We start from the raw sequence: 16517 nt of genomic DNA, 5'->3' as shown, positions 1-16517 counted from the left end.
GAATTCAAAAGAGTACTTCGGCGGTTGTGCAATCACTAGTATTATGGGTACGGAGAGCCAAGGAAAGATGCAATTAAAACGCTGAGGTTTCTACAAGATACACGTCAAAGTTTCAAATCCTTGCTGCTCCTAACCTCTTGAGAGATTGGAACATACCAAAATCGTAAACCGAGATTAAAATCATAAAGCATATATTAAAGGCAAACATATTATGCGATAGAAAGCTAGAAACATACTTGATCCAGACTGGAATTCTATAGACGCAGAGGAGATTAGAACCGCGCCGGTAGAAAAGCCATGAAACAAAGTCTTGCAGGAAGGTTCTGAGAAGAATCGAAGATGAGCGGCGGTAGTGGGAGAGTGGGGAGGAAGAAATAGTATTGGATGCGCAAACACCACGCTAGGAGGTATTTATAGGCGCTCCACGGTGGGATCTTTCTCCGATTCCCGAAAGGGTGCCGACTTTGCACCCGCTGAACAAGGGTCCCAGCAGGGGCTAGTTCGTCAATATTTACTACTCGTATTGTTTTGTGTTCTTAGCGGGTCAAAAATACTTTGTTTAGTCGCCTTGCATCACAAGTCTCATTCGAAATGGAAAGAACAAGGATTTGCACTGGCTCTATATTGGACGCTTCCTCGGGCCCTGATGTGATGATCAACCTCGCCACTAGGCGATTGCGAGGCTCCGGTTTTCCACAGGCTCTCAAATTTTTCATACAAACATTTGTACTGGGAAATAGGCTCTCCATATTCTAAATATTGATTGTATCGGATGAAATTTCCATTTCGATACAAATATGTTCAGTTGATATTTTGGTATTGACAGCGTGCAAATTATATACTCCTTTTACATGTAAATCCTTGTTCTTTTACATGTAAACATTTCTAGCATTTACGTCGGCTATCTGCTTTAATTACAATGGCATGACCACATGTCTAGAAGGAAATTAAGGGCATCTCTAGCCAATCCTTCAAAATCAGTTAGAGAAGTAAAGATTTGGTTTTGGGGGCTTGAACCGGACGTGGCCAATTTCTTATCGATATTAGCCCCTAAAAACCTTTACTCTTCTCATCGGCTGCCGCTTATATTTAACCAACCCCACTTCTTAGGAAAAAATCTCCTCCCAGCAGCCACCTCTTTCCGCCTTGTCCACATCCACTCTGACGCCGCCCATATCCACCCCGCAACTCCTCCCCACCCACCCACCCCCACCCTCCGGCCCGCCCTCACCGCAACCACCCCCACTGATGCTTCCAATTGGTCGGCGCCGCCCCTAAACGGCAGGATCTCATCGTCGGAGGTCGCTGTTGCCGATTCGAACCGTGGATCCATGCCATGGCGTGCAGCCAACCCGAGTTCGCGCCGGCGGCAACTCCCACTCCTTCACCAACCTGCCGCCACCGCCGCCTAAGAGGAAGTATACTGGACCGGGACACTAGCCACTGGTACTGGCTTGGCTCCTTCGAGTGGGCAGAACTTGTCGCTAGGGGGTACGACATGAAGGCAGTGAGAACATGAATTTCCCATTTGGCAACCGCGCGGTCCTACCGTTCATAGACATCAACCCTCGAGTGGTCTCCTGCCACCAGGTATGGGAGAACCGGGAGGCCTTTGAGCGGCTTGAGATGGTGCGCCTTGATGAGGAGTACATCACCAAGCTCCGCCTGATGCATCCGGAGCTCGTTGGCGAGGAGCGCCGGTTGCTCGAGATGTACAAGAAGGGGCTACCAGCGAGGCTGGGCCGTCATGTGGTGAGGTCATTGACCTTTGCTCCGGCGACTCCAGCTCCGGGTCCGGCGACCACTACGACGATAACGTGGATTGGGAGACGCTCATGAAAGAGGAGGATTTTTTATTTCTTTTTAAATTAAGTAGTTTATCCAATGTAGTTGAAATTTCATGTCATTAAGTGCAGTTTGAATCGAAATGTATGTTTGAATGGACTGTTTTTAATCTTTGTTTGAATAAAGCTATGTGAAAAAAGATTGAGGAGTTAAATTTAAGATTTGGGCTAGGAAACACATATTTTTTTAGATCCTCAAATATGAGGAGTTAAGGTAAGGAGGCTTTTGAGGGCCTAAATTTTGAGGGATCGGTTAGAGATGCCCTAAGTATTATTTTTTTCGGAGTAGGGTAAGAGCACTGGCCTTTCATATAGATAACAAATGAAAAACGGTAATTCACGACTAAGCCCAAGCTCATATGCTCCCAATGAATAGTAAATCCATCAAAAAGCCAAAAGTAAAATTTGAAATTTTTCGGCATCTAAAATGCTCGGAGCGCTAAGTGGCGGCAAAATTTCGTGGTAAAATGAACGAGTAGCTCTCGACAAAAGAATATACGGGTCTTAGCATTAACCTTTTCAAAGTTTCTTGCGAGAATAATTGTCATGCCAATTCTTGGTTGTGTGTTGTAACAAACTCTGTCTCCTCCTTTTTTTGCGGGAAACCACTGATATATTAAAGCAAGGATTTTACAGAAAGGACCTCCACAAAGATACAAATTACAACCAAGTCCCCCTTAAAGCGGAACCACTGACGAGGAACAGCAGTTCTGATAGCGCGCCGCTGCCGTATCTTCACACGAGCCTTGGATCAGAAGATGTCCCCTGGCGGACGGGAAGTCGTCGATCCTCGAACTCCGGAGAGCGTCCATCCCGCTCCTCCGGTCGCAACGCTGCCTTGCTTGAACACCACTTGCTTCAAGATCTCAATCTGGAGCCGCTGCGTCGAGCTCCAGTGCGGGGATAAACGCACACGGCGGCCACCAGGGACCGCGAGGGCGAGGAAGGCGGACGCCATGAAGCTACACCAAGCTCCACCGCTGAAGATGCCGAGTGGGTTCAAAAATTCGCCTTTACTGTAGCGGGAGAGGGGAAAGCGTCCAAGGTCGCGGTCGACTAAGTAATATCTTTCTCCTGGTCAAGTTCTTCCAGACTTTCTGGAATGTAGTCAAGCCTGAGATCATGGCCCTCTTCGAGGAATTCTATGTTGGATCCATTGATCTCCGGCACCTTAACTTCGGGATCATCTCCCTTATCCCCAAGGTTCCTAGGGCTACGGATATCTGACAGTTTCAGCCCATCACGGTGATTAATGTGATCTTTCTCATCTTGGCCAAGGGGTACGCCAATAGGGTGACCCCGTTGGCCGACCGCATCACCCACCTGGACCAGTCTGCCTTCATCCAGGGTCGCTTCATCCTGGATGGCGTCTTGGTCCTCCACGAGGTGTTGCATGAGGTCCGCTCTAGAGGTCTCCAGGCCGTTTTCCTGAAGATTGACTTCCACAAATTCTATGATACGGTGAGCTGGCCCTTCCTTCGGGAAGTCCTGCTGTGGAAGGGGTTTGACGACCGCTGGGTAACCAGGGTCATACAGATGGTGTCCTCGGGTCAGACCCCGGTTAATATCAACGGCGAGATAGGTCCCTACTTCCCCACCTTCTGTGGGGTAAGACAGGGTGACCCCTTCTCCCCGTTCCTATTTAACATGGTGGTTGATGCTTTGGCTGCTATTCTGGATAAAGCCAAGGCGGTCAGACACATTCGAGGGACTGTCCCCCACTTGGTGGGCGGAAACGGTGTGTCCCTCCTCCAGTACGCTGATGAAACCATCATTATGGTGGTGAGCTCTAGTAGCGACATCACGAATGTCAAATTCCACCTCCTCTGCTTCTAGGAGCTATCGGGGCTCAAGATTAGCTTTGTTAAGAGCAAAGTGATGGTTTTGGGATATTCTCCGGATGAGTCCCAAGGGATAGCCAACTGCCTTAACTGTCGGCTTGGCTCCTTCCCCACCTCTTACCCGGGGATCCCCATTAGTGACTCCCGCCTCACGGTCGCTGACTTGCACCCTTCTGTGGGCAAACTCAGCCTCCGCATTGAGCCGTGGCAGGGCCGGTGGCTTTCTAAGGCGGCGCACACCATCCTGATCAACTCCTCCCTGACCAGTCTCCTGCTCTTCATCATGAGCTTCTATAGTCTGCCTGAGACACTGCACCATGAGATCGGTACGATCCAAGCCCGCTTCTTTTGGGCGGGTGACGGAGACAAGCAGAAATACCACATGGTGCGGTGGTCTAAAATCTGCAAGCCCACGGACCAGGGTGGCCTGGGCATCGTGTCATCCAAGCGGATGAGCGTTGCCCTCTTGACACACTGGCTTTGGCGCATCGCCAATGGAGATGGCGGCCTTTGGCTACAAATAATCCAGAATAAATACCTCGGCGGCCGGCCCCTTACGTTCTGTCAACGGTCCGGCGGCTCACAGTTCTGGCAATCTGTCATTCAGCTCTTGCCTGTCCTGCGCATTGGTACCTCAATTTCGGTTGGCACGGGTGAGGCCACCCTCTTCTGGTTCGACCGTTGGGTCGGCGATGTCCCTTTCGCGGCCCACTTCCCGGATCTATTCTCCATTGTCGTTGACCCTCGAGTCTCGGTCGAGATGGCCCTTCTTGACTTAGGGCGTCTCGCCTTCCGCCGCCCTTTTGGGGCCGTGGAACTAGCTTCCTGGCACGATCTCCTTGACGTTGTAGCCCTCCATGAGCCGGCCCTCTCGCCTGAGCCCGACCGTGTGTCCTGGCGCCTTGAGGCCTCGGGCCGTTTCTCCACGCGGTCCCTATACCGCACCATTGTGGCCACCCCCACCCCGCCCCCTTCGAGGTGATCTGGACTATCCATATACCCCTAAAGATCCGCATCTTCTTGTGGCAATGAATCCGGGGCCGCCTCCCGTCCGATGTGGAGGTGCGTAAGCGCAATGGCCCTGACGATGGGCTTTGCCCCTTGTGTGGAACACCTGAGGACTCGAACCATATTTTCTTCTCCTGTGTCTCGGCCCAATTCCTGTGGAGCTGTGCGCACGAGACGTTCGGTGGAAATTGGTGCCACACCAACTTCCGGAACCTCTTCGCCGAAATTCAGGCCTCGCCTCCTACTCACCGCCACATTAGGTGGCTGGTGATAGGGGCCCTGGCCTGGCCGCTCTGGACAATTAGGAACAAGCATGTTATTCAGTGGATTCCCCTTCGACGGGCTACTGACGCGTTGTTCAAACCGAGGGGCCCCTTTGAGCAATCCAAACAGACGTGGACGGGGACGGAGACGGAGACGGGGTGTTGGATTGCTCAAAGGGGCTCTTGTGAGAGCAACTCCAATGGGACGACCCATTTCGTCCGCCCGCGTCTGTTTGGATTGGTGCGGACAAAAGTGGCGGCCCAACGCGTCGACCCAAACTTAAATCGTGTTCGCCCGGCGTCCGCGTCGACCCATTTTCGGCCCAAAATTACGCCTGGAATGCGTCGACGCGGACGCGCCGCGCGTCTCCTCACCGCCCGTCACGTCCCCACCTGGTGGCCACCCAACCGCCACCGATTGTTTTATTTATGACGACCACCGATAGCGGGCCCACGGGTCAGCCAATGCGCGCGTCCTTTTTTAACCACGCGTGCGGCGGGGTCGGCCTCATCCACTTCTCCCGTCCATATCTGGCCCCCCACCACTTCCTTTGCTTCCTCGCCGACGACCGCAAACCCTAGCGCGCGCCATGGGCCTCTTCGGCAAAAGCAATGGCAAGGGGAAGGGCACCCCCAGCGCCTCGTCATCCCGTGCTCCCCCTCCCCCTCCCCCTCCATCGCCGGCGCGTTTCCGCCCTGGATGCCGGCGCCTGCACATCTCGGTGCACCAAGCGCGGTAGCACTGGGAGTACAGGCAGCCCCTCCCCTACCCCGACGTGACGCTGCCGCACCATTGGCATTTGGATCCAAACCGGATCCCGGTGCCGGCGGTTCCGCGGACCCAGCGGGAGCACGACGATGAGGTGCGCCGGCGCCGCGCGCTGCTCACACCGGAGCAGCGTCGGCTGCCCGAGTACGCCGCCGACTCTCCTAACTGGGAGGCTTGGTTCACCCTCGAACACGAGGGGCAACGGCGCTCGGGTGTCGACGTCGTCCCGCCGCCGTTCCCACCGCCGCCCCCGCAGTAGAGCCGGAGGACATAGAGGCGGACGCGGAGTACCAAGCCGCCCTCGAGGAGGCCCTGCAGCACGCGCTGGAGGCTAGCCGCATCGAGGAGGACGAGCACTGGGATGGGATGGAACAAGCCCTTGCCCTGTCGGCGGCGGGGGACTCCGTCCACACCCCGCTCTTCGTGCCGCGCCCTCCGTCGTCGCCGCCCGTACAACCCAAGCCGGAGCCGGAGCCAGAGCCGGAGCCGGAGCCTAAGCGCTCCCCACCTCCACCCACTTGGCCGGAGGAGGCCTACTCGTGGACGGGCCAGTACCGCGAGTGGGTGAGCGCGCCTCCCGTCTACTTCGCCGCGACGCCGGAGGAAGAGGCGGCCCACCTCGAGCGATGGAAGGAGCACTGGCTCCGCCAGGAGCAGGGCGACGGCGAGGAGCAGATGCGCTACGAGGCCATGCTCCAACGCGACGCGGAGGCGCTCCGGCTCGAGGAGAAGGAGGAGGAGGAGGAGCGCGCGCGGCTTGCCGCAATGCCGCCGCCCCAGCAGACGCCGGAGGAGGCTGCCCTGGCAGCGTACCAGGCGGTGTTCGGGTGGGCTGGCCCTGCTCCGGTCTTCATCGACCTCACCGACGATGGCGACGTCAAGGGCAAGGGCAAGGCCGACGACGTCTAGGACAGCGTGCGGGGCGGCAGCAGGCGGGCGCATACTTTTTTAATGTTTTTATTTAATGTTTATTAGATGTAGGTGGACTTTGGCCGGCGTTTGATCGACCACTTTTATGTTTAATTATGTTTATTTCATGCAACTTGTTTTTTTTCACGCCGCCACATTTAGGTCGGCCTCCCCGTTAGGCGGTCAAGCCAACCCATTTTAAAATACGGACGCCGGCGTCCGCCTGGCCGATCCAAACGGACAAAAAGCGAACAAAGCGCGCGTCCGTTTAGGTCGCCCCGTTAGAGTTGCTCTGAGGTCCAGAAGCCGCTGCCCACGGGAACATACAATTCCACGCCAAATGCTTCAACTGAAATCCTCCGAAAACACTAGTCCGTGAGCATGAAGGACGGTTTGATAGCTAGACCCTGTCTTTCCACGCCACCGACGAGCAATAAGCCACAGTCATGTACTGTTCATCCATTCGCTAAATATCTAGGAGTATCTTTTAGTCTAGTCCTGTGCGCCCGCCCAGATGGCAACTCCTTTTTTGGTTACTCAAATCATTGGTGACGGCATCTATTCGGTCGTCCTATGCTTCTAAACTATTTCTCCCCCTAGATATTTTCCCGTGTATGTGTAACACCAATGGATGGAGACAATTGGTCTGCGTAGTAGCAGGCTGTCATTTTCCTAGGCTAAGACTAATCCACTGGGATAACCAAAGCTCTAGTCTTTGGGAATCATATTGGGGCCGACCATGATCACAAAACAAGTAATTTCTTTCTCAGGCCCGCATGTCCGAATCGTCCTGCATATGGAGCTCATAAATATCTGCTTCAGCTTTATGTTGTGGGCATCGACATCGCCGGTCCAAAAGGCAGATAGGCATGAGAGCTCACAGCTTGGTAAACAATGTTTTCCTCGGTTTTCAAAAGCTAACAACGTTTTTTTTTTTTTTTGAAACTGGGATAGGCACGGCCTGATTTAACAACGTTTCTACTTTCGACAGTACCTACTAATCCAACAAGGATGTTTATCAAGAAACACGCCGAGACAAACCGGCCTGTGCGGGAAGGTCAGATTTGCAATACAAGTAGTAGCAATGATAAAAAGATGATGCAGCTGTAGAACAATACTAGTACTCCCTCTGTCCGAAAATACTTGTCATCAAAATGGACAAAAAAAATGTATCTAGAACTAAAATACATCTAGATACATCCTTTTTTATTCATTTTGATGACAAATATTTCCGGACGGAAGGAGTATTCTCTAGTACTCCGTACTATGAATCCAATTAGTTTACCTTCTCGGTGCAATCACCTGAAGCAAGCAACGAGGCTTAAATAACCAGACCTGACCTTTCCAAAATAGAGTGCCTCCACTCCAAAGGTAATCTAGATGTATCCTTGTTAGATGTGTATAGTCTGTTTTCGATATATTCCCATTATATAAGGGGTTTCCTACATTTTACCATACATGTATATGTAATGGCTTTTGGCCCTCAGTAAAGAGTAGTTGCTCATTCTCTAACATGGTATCAGATGCTAGGTTAGCCTTGCTCTCTTGCACGATGCAACTCCGTGCTCCCCCTTCCTAGCCCACCTCGTCTCCGGCCACTCCCGCTCGATTCCGGCCAATTTTTCCGGCCGCTCTCGCCTGCTACTGCACCATCCGCCACCGCCTGCTCCTATTCAGGCCGTTGTGGCTGCACCTGCCCCTGCTGGCCTCCCCTGTCAGCGCGAAGGCCGTGCTACTCCCGTCCGGTCGCGCCGCTCCAGTTCCTTGCTCCGGTTCTGTCGCTCCCGCCCAGCCAACGCGAAGACTTGAGCGGGCCGCGTTCCTCTGGTTCCCAGCTCTTGCTTGGCCGCCGCTCCAGGCGCCGCCGCCCCAGGTCAATCCCTGGCTGGGCTACTTCGCTCGGGGGCTCAGCTTTCGCCCGCTCGAGCGAGCGTGCCCTCTGCCCGATCTTGAATCGGGGGCCTCTGCTTCGCGCGCGTGGGTCTCCTGCCCGATCCCGATCCAGTTTCTGGATCCGTTGACTTCAAAAAAAAGAGGCTCCTCATGTCTTCTTCAGGCCATGTGACCGTTCCTCGGTGCTCGGTGATCTTCGATGACACCAACTATGCTGAGTTTGTGGGTTTCATACGTATCCATATGCGAGGTCTTCTACTCTGGGGTGTTCTATCTGGCGAGGTCCCCTGTCCGCCATGTCCTGTTGCTCCCGTTGCACCTACCCTGCCGGTACCGCAAGTTCTTGCTGCTGAGGCTTCCCAGGCTGATCGGGATGCAGCCAAGGCTCTTGATGATGCTGCAGTTGACGCTTATGATCAGTAGGTATCCGCCTATACTGATGCTCTTTCTGCCCATCGGGATGATCTGTCTGTTTACACTTAGTGGTGCAATGATGATGCTCGAGCTGCTTCTGTTCTCACTACGAGCGTCCACCCTCAGTTTGCTTTGGAGTTCATGGGACTTGGTACCGTTGCCGCGATGTGGTCTTATCTCTGTCAGCGTTATCAGCCCTATGGTGATGCTCTCTACCTATATGTAGTGCGTCAGGAGCACGCACTCCAGCAAGGTGATTCCTCTGTTGATGAGTTCTACTCCCAGTGCTCTGCCATCTGGCGTCAGCTTGACTCTCTTCGGACAGTTGTTTGTGGAACTTGTCGTTGCTGTCAGACTACACGGTTGGATTTGGGGTTTCAGCGGGTTCATGAGTTCTTATCTCGTCTTCACTCTGAGTTCGAGCCTCGACGTACCCGCCTGCTTGCTCGTGGTCATGTTCCTATCTCGGAGGTATTTGCTGAGCTTCGTGCTGAGGAGACTCGCCTTCACTCTGCTGGGTTGCTTTTGGTTCCGTCAGTGTTGGCCGCCCGAGCCCCTGTGTCGTCTGCTTGCCTCACCGCTCCGCCGCTCCTGCCTACTCCTCCAGGGGGGTAAGCCGTCCTTCTTATGCTAAGAAGGGCACTTCACGCTGTGACACCTTCTGTGGTTACTGCTCCCGGTCAGGTCACCCAGAGTCTGATTGTCGCTAGAAGAAGCGAGACCAGAGGCGCTCCCCTTCCGGCGGGACTCCTATGTCTTCCTCGACTCTATCACTCACTGATCAGGACATTGTACGCCTCAAGCGTCTACTTGCTTCCTCCAGCTCCTCGTCGACTGGTTTTGCTGCTGCTGTGACTGCATCCCCTTCATCACCATCGCAGCCACCTACACAGTCAGGTACATCTTCGTGGGTTCTTGATTCTGGAGCTTCCTTTCATATGTCTTCTGATTCTTCCGCATTGTCTTCTCTCCGACCTCTTGATTCGCCTGTTAATGTTCTTACCGCCGGTGGCACTTCTCTTCCTGTTGCTAGTCGTGGTATTCTTTCCACTCCATCCTTCTCTGTTCCGAGTGTTTCACATGTCCCTCGTCTTAGCATGAATCTTTTTACGCTGCCCAACTTACTGATTCTGGTTGTCGTGTCATTCTTGATACCGACTCTTGCTCTATTCAGGATCATTGCACCAAGGCTTTGGTTGGTGCTGGCCCCCGGCGCCGTGAGTCAGAGGGTCTTTGGGAGGTTGACTGGCTTTATGTTCCTTCCGCTGCCACCACTTCTGCCAGCTCCCATGCTCTTGCTGCCTCTTCGTCTGTGTCATTCCAGCAGTGGCATCATTGCCTTGGTCACATATGTGGCTCTCGCTTGTCTTCGTTAGTTCGTCAGGGCCTTTTAGGGTCTGTATCTGGAGATGTTTCTTTACATTGTAATGGTTGCAGACTTGGCAAACAGACCCAGTTTCCTTATCCCACCAGTGAGTCGGTATCTCAGCATCCTTTTGACTTAGTTCATTCTGATGTTTGGGGTCCTGCTCCCTTTGATTCAAAAGGTGGTCATCGCTACTATGTTCTATTTATTGATGATTTCTCTCGCTACACTTGGCTTTACTTCATGAAATCTTGTGGCGAGGTTCTCTCTATATACAAACAATTTGCTGCCATGGTTCACACCCAGTTTTCCACGCACATTCGTACTTTTCGTGTTGACTCTGCTGGCGAGTTTATCTCCCAGCTGTTGCATGGTTTTCTTGCGGAACAGGGTACTCTTGCCCAGTTCTCATGTCCTGGTGCTCATGCTCAGAATGGCGTTGCCGAACGTAAGCATCGTCATCTGCTTGAAACGGCTCGTGCACTGATAATTGTCGCTTCTCTTCCACCCCACTTTTGGGCTGAGGCTGTTTCTGCCTCCACCTATCTCATCAACATCTAGCCATTGACTGCTTTGCAGGGTGGTATTCCTATGGAGTGTCTCATGGTTGTTCTCCTGACTACTCAGCTCTTCGTATGTTCGGATGTGTGTGCTATGTCCTTCTTGCCCCTCGAGAACGCACCAAACTGACTGCTCAGTTGGTTGAGTGTGTTTTTCTTGGCTACAGTGATGAGCACAAGGGCTACCGTTGTTGGGATCATGTTGGTCGTCGCTTGCGCATCTCGCGTGATGTGACTTTTGACGAGTCTCGTTCTTACTACCCACATTCTTCTTCCTCGAGCTTCTCTGTAGACGATATTTCTTTTCTTCTTCTTCCCGAGACACCCCGCTATGTGCCTCATGTTCCACCTCTTCCTCCTGCACCTCTCATTCACACTCATTCTCCACCGACAGCATATTCCCCATCCTCCTCCTCCACCTCTCCACCATCATCTCTAGTCCGTCGCCCTCTCTCACCATTTCCACTCCACCATACTCGTCGTCCTCGTACTGAGGATGCTTCTCCTGACTCGCCTGACGTGCCTTCCACCTTTGGTGCACCTTTTCTCACGCCTCCTCTGGTTCATAACCTCCGTACTCGGTCTCGCCCCCCACCTGATCGCTATTCTCCTGATCGGTATGGTCTCTCTATTATTGCTGAGCCAACTTCCTATTGGACTGCCATGACTCAGCCTGAATGGCAGCTTGCGATGGCCGAAGAGCTTGCGGCCCTTGAGCGCTCTGTCACATGGGATCTGGTTTCCCTCCCTTCCGGTGTTTGTCCCATCACTTGCAAGTGGGTCTACAAGATTAAGACTCGCTCTGATGGTTCTCTTGAGCATTACAAAGCTCGTCTTGTGGCCCGTGGTTTTCAGCAAGAGCAGGGCCGCGATTATGATGAGACATTCGCTCTTGTGGCCCACATGACCACTGTCCGCACTCTCCTTGTTGTGGCTTCTGTTCGTCATTGGTCTATCTCTCAACTTGATGTCCAGAACGCTTTTCTCAATGGTGAGTTGCGTGAGGAGGTTTATATGCAGCCACCACCGGGGTACTATGCTCCTGATGGTATGGTATGTAGGCTTTGCCGCTCCGTCTATGGTCTTAAAACAGGCCCCTCGCGCCTGGTTTGAGCGCTTTGCCTCTGTGGTAACTGCCGCTGGTTTCTTGCCTAGTGATCATGATCCCACTCTGTTTGTTCACACGTCTCCTCGTGGTCGGACACTTCTCCTTCTCTATGTAGATGACATGATCATCACTGGTGACGACTCTGACTACATTGCCTTTGTTAAGACTCGCCTTCGCGACCAGTTCCTCATGACTGATCTTGGTCCGCTTCGCTATTTTCTTGGGATTGAGATCTCCTCGACCTCTGATGGCTTCTACATCTCCCAAGAAAAATATATCCAGGATCTTCTTGCTCGTGCTGCCCTCGGTGATGAGCACACTGTTGTGACTCCTATGGAGCTCAACATTCAGCTTCGTGCCTCTGATGGTGAACCTCTTCCTAATCCCACTCGCTATCGTCACCTCGTTGGCAGCCTTGTCTATCTTGCTGTTACGCGTCCTGGCATCTCCTATCCTGTCCACATCCTGAGTCAGTTTGTCTCAGCTCCCACCTCTGTCCACTATAGTCACCTCCTCTGTGTTCTATGATATCTTCGTGGCACGATCTCTCAGCGTTTTTTCTTTTCCCGCTCCAGCTCTCTTGAGCTCCAGGCCTACTCTGATGCTACCTGGGCTAGTGATCCCTCTGATCGACGCTCGCTGCTTGTTTACTGTGTCTTTCTCGGGGGCTCTCTTATTGCCTGGAATACAAAGAAACAGACTGCAGTTTCTCGCTCGAGTACATAGGCTGAGTTGCGAGCCATGGCTATGTTGACGGCTGAGGTGATCTGGTTACGGTGGTTACTTGAGGATTTTGGTGTGTCTGCCACTACCTCGACTCCTTTACTGTCAGACAGTACCGGTGCTATCAGATTGCACGTGACCCGGTGGAGCATGAGCTCCCCAAGCACATCGGTGTGGATGCCCACTTTGTGCGCGTTGTTGTGCAGGATCAGACTCTAGCCCTTCACTATGTGCCCTCTGAGTTACAGTTGGCTGACTTCTTCACGAAGGCACAGACTCGAGCGCAGCATGGCTTTTTCCTCTCCAAACTCAGTGTTGTTGGTCCACCATAAGTTTGAGGGGGGTTGTTAGATGTGTATAGTCTGTTTTCGGTATATCCCCATTGTATAAGGGGTTTCCTGCACTTTACCACACATGTATATGTAATGGCCTTTGGCCCTCAGTAAAGAGTAGTTGCTCATTCTCTAACAGTCCTCACCTGCAACTGCAAACTGTAATGCAAAGACAAAAGTAGTTTAGCAGATGCTCGTCTGTACGACATTTTGATCCAACTGTATTGTGCATTTAGTTACATTAGAGCTGGCAAACTACTAGGCCAAGTGTAGTGAGCTGCTACTATGAAAATTGACTTTTCTTTTTAACCGCAAACCATAGAAAAATTGTTCTATAGTAATTTTCATTGATAAATCATATATACAAATACAAAAGCAGTTAAAGCAATCGACCAATACCAGTTCTACGAAACATTTTTTTTGAAAAGGAGGAAGACCCCTGGTCTATGCATCACATGATGCACACAACCATTTATTGCATAAAGTTTCAGTTTCAAAACAAGGTCTCAAACAAACCAACGAAGCGCTTAAAAAAGTTTCCACAATCGGCTAAAATAGGGTAAGATGAAACAACACTTATTCTATTATTGGACTGTCATCCAAATTAGTTGTAAGTATCCCGTGCGACCATCTCGCACCGATTGCACCAATATCCATAAGCTCCATGTGGTCCGCATGGCTAAGTAACGACCACGTACGGATCCAAGCAGACGCCCTAAAGATAACCTGCAAAAAAATTGCGATGGCTTGTCTATTAAAGGAAACATCATTCCAACAATTCCATATAGCCCAAAGTAATGCACACTACAACTCGAATATGTTCCGCCGCCTTAGGCTCTACACCAGTTAACCAAGTCCCAAATAAACTTGATAAAGTGTTGGGGGATACATTAAAGAACACATGAATGGTCCGCCACAATAACTTGGCAAGTGGGTATTGGAGAGAAAGATGTTGTATTGATTCGCCCTAATCACAAAAGCAACACCGTTTACTACCCTCTCAACCACACTTTGCCAAGTTATACTTTGTCAAAATTACTCCCTTATGCACAAACCATATAAATACCTTGATCTTTAACAGCACCTTGATTTTTTAAATGTGAAGCGATCTCGGGATAGGCCCGGTGTTTACCAAGTCTGTATACATGGACTTAACTAAGAATACACCTAACACAGATAACTTTCAGAGTAAAGAATCCGGCATATTAGAAAGGTTAATCTCCATTAACCTATGCATAAGATGCAACCATCTATCCTATCGTTCCCCCACCTGCATACGCCTAAACTGAATATTGAGAGGAACATAACCCAACACTGTACTAACGAATACCTCTTTCCGTTGTGCAGTGTTGTAAAGGGAAGGATACTGCAAACTTAATGGTGATTCTCCCGGCCAGGTATCTTCCCAAAATCTAGTACTATTTTCGTTCCCAACTATGAATTTGCTCTGGTTGAAGATGGAAGCACTTGTCCTCATTAGCCATTTCAAAAGAAGAATCAATCTGTTGTGCCCTGACTTGTGCTAGAGTTTTGGAATGTAAGTATTTGCTACACAACAACCGTAACCATGTAAGTTCTGTGAAACATGATCATCAAATAGTTATAAGTTCTATTCTACCCAAATTTTGATCTTTTCAGCTTTAGCCGACTTGGCTTTGATCTGAGCGACCCATAGGCCATCTTGCAAGTAGTGAATCCATCCAGGAATATGAGGAGTAGCAGACTTGAAGATCTTATCATTTCTAGTAGACCAGATACCCCAGCATTCCATAACCACAATGTCCAAGGCAATTTTCCATGGTAGATGAAGCAGAGCAAGTTGAATTTCATCAAACAATAAGATTCCTCTGTTTCTATTTGGAATAATATGATCCCGACACTAAAGAGCAAAGGGGCAGTTTTAGAATAGGTGCAACAAGGTTTCTTCCATGTTATCCACACAGATTGCATAGTTATAGTTGTCCGAGTGCATAATCTTCTGATTAAGGAGGTTTCTTGTATTAACCCTATCATGAAGGAGCAACTAAAAGAATCTCTTATGTCTCAATTTACATGAGGTTTTCCATATGTCTCTGAACAAAGTGTGAGCATTCTTAAATCCCATCATGTGCTTATACATCTTCATGGAAGAATATCCTCTGGTAGTCCCCTTGACTACCCATGCATCTATAGAGTTCACTTCAGTTCTATCCTGTAGGTATGTCTACAGAAAGTTGGACTGATGCAATGCTTGTTGCGACATGGGTTTATGGAAGTGTTCTGTAAGGTCTTGTGTTCTGAGAATTTGCTGGAGAGCAATGGTCTTGTTATTGGAGAAAGAACTGACCTCAGGAAATTTGTTAACAAGAGGTTGATAGCGGTTGGACCAGAAAAGAGTTGCATTTCCTGAATTAGCTTTGCATGTAGCAAACCTCTTATATGTGGGCAAGAGCTTAAGCAATGATTTCCACCAGAATGATCCCACCATTCTATCTCCAGGCAAGGAGTTAGAATAGGAAGTTTCCCAAAAGATCTTAACCCAAGGGGTATCTACCTTATTGAGAAATTTATGAATGTGTTTCATAAGTAGGGCTTGATTGTGTGTCTCAATATCCAAGATGCCCAATCCCCCATTTTCCTTTGGTTGACATGCTTTCTCCCAAGCAATTAATGTTGCCTCTATCTCTTGAGTACCATATATCCTTCAAAAGTAGTTCTTCGGGTAGATGTTGTTGAATGTGACATATCTTGTATTGATATTCCTATCTTCTCTAGCCTTGTATAGCTGACTTCTAGAGATATGGTAGGATTAGTTTCCTTGTCACATAAGACATCCTGTGTATATATTGTAACCTACTCCATGGAATACAATGAGTTGCATCCTACACCTTTCCACATGGTATTAGTTTACCCTACGATCTTCATCGCTTCCGCCTTGCGCCGCCGCTGCCGCCGCTTCTCCCTGTAGCCGTCGCCGCCGCGCCACCTCAACCCTACGCCGCCGCGCGTCTCCGGCAGCCGCCGCCGCGCGTCTCCGGCAGCCGCCGCCCCACAACTCACCCACCCCCGCCGCCGCCGCTTCTCTCCCGTAGCAGCCGCCGCACCCCTCCCCAAACCCTAAACCCGCTGCTGCCTCCCCTCGCAGCCGCCACCCTTCCCTCCCCTCCCAAACCCTACACCCACCGCTGCCTCTCCTCGCAGCCGCCGCCCTCTCTTCCCCTCCCACGCAGCCGCCACCTTCCGCCGCTGCCATCTTCTCCCTCCACCACCTCCCAAAACCCTAGCCGCACCACCCTCCTCCTCCACCATGTCTCACTCCAAGCCGACCCCTCTGACGTCGGCTCCTTTACCGGTGCCATGTTCACCTCGGATCGTCTCAATGAGCTCCACATCAAGGATCATGTGCCCGTCATCCTCGACCTCGACTCGCCGTCCTACAACGCATGGCGCACCTACTTCGCGCTTTTGTTCCGCTCCTGCCGTCTCATCGAGCACGTTGATAGGAGCA

Source organism: Triticum urartu, chromosome 4, assembly GCF_003073215.2.
Source record: "Triticum urartu cultivar G1812 chromosome 4, Tu2.1, whole genome shotgun sequence".
NCBI lineage: Eukaryota > Viridiplantae > Streptophyta > Magnoliopsida > Poales > Poaceae > Triticum > Triticum urartu.
The sequence above is the reverse complement of the archived record's forward strand: the minus strand, read 5'-3'. Positions refer to the sequence as shown.